Source organism: Nilaparvata lugens, chromosome 2, assembly GCF_014356525.2.
Source record: "Nilaparvata lugens isolate BPH chromosome 2, ASM1435652v1, whole genome shotgun sequence".
Classification (NCBI taxonomy): domain Eukaryota; kingdom Metazoa; phylum Arthropoda; class Insecta; order Hemiptera; family Delphacidae; genus Nilaparvata; species Nilaparvata lugens.
In genome coordinates, this window is record NC_052505.1 from 73,119,832 (window position 1) to 73,120,753 (window position 922).

Sequence of the window (922 nt, forward strand, 5' to 3'; positions counted from 1 at the left end):
TCTCTCCGCAACATGTTCTTCCTATTCAACTTGTTCTCTCGGTAGGTTTTCCATAGCAGACTACAGACATGGTACTATAAGCTCTACTTCGTGAGACTTTATGCTTTGGCTGTCCCAAAAAAATTTATTCGATCTGAATAAATACTGGAAATTGATGATTTGAATGTGTAGAACTTGAAAAAAATATTCTCAACTCTTAGAAATCTATTATTTCATTGATATACTCGTAAATGTAAGGTGATGTTTTAGTTCCATTTGAATAACATGCTCTCTCTCCCTAGCAACGGTCTGTTTAGAAACCAAAATGGCGGCGTAGCAACGGCTTACGTCATCACTTACATCGCCTATTGAAATTTTGTAAAGTTTATAACAAGATAAGCAATGCAATTATTACTGATAAAAATGTACTAGAATAATAATGTATTAAGAAAGTAAAACCGGTGATTAGGTTAGTGATTAATTTCCATAATAGGCCTACATTTTTTATTCACAATAAATTATTTTAAGCTGCCGTACTACTAACAAAGAATTTACTTTATTATTGTAGCTACAATACATACGGCCTATCTAAATAAAAACTGTTGATTGAAATAGTCTTCTACATAATTTATTTTAGACCTTAATACAAATAAATGTAAAAATGATTCAAACTTTTCTATTAGCTAGCTCTACGTAACGTATTGTTTTAAATTATATTCATATAGGTATTTTAAGTTTTAAATCAGTTACCTTTGATTTGTAACTTGAAGTGAGTTCTAATAATAATAAATAATTATAAAATGTATAACGCACTGTAAGCATGTAAGCACTAAGCAGTGTTAACATAAACATAACCTTTAAACCGTGAAGTGTAAAGTTTATACAGAGTGGAAACGTGGAACGATCCTATCGTTCAAGTCCACTCAAGTTTATTTTTGTCTAC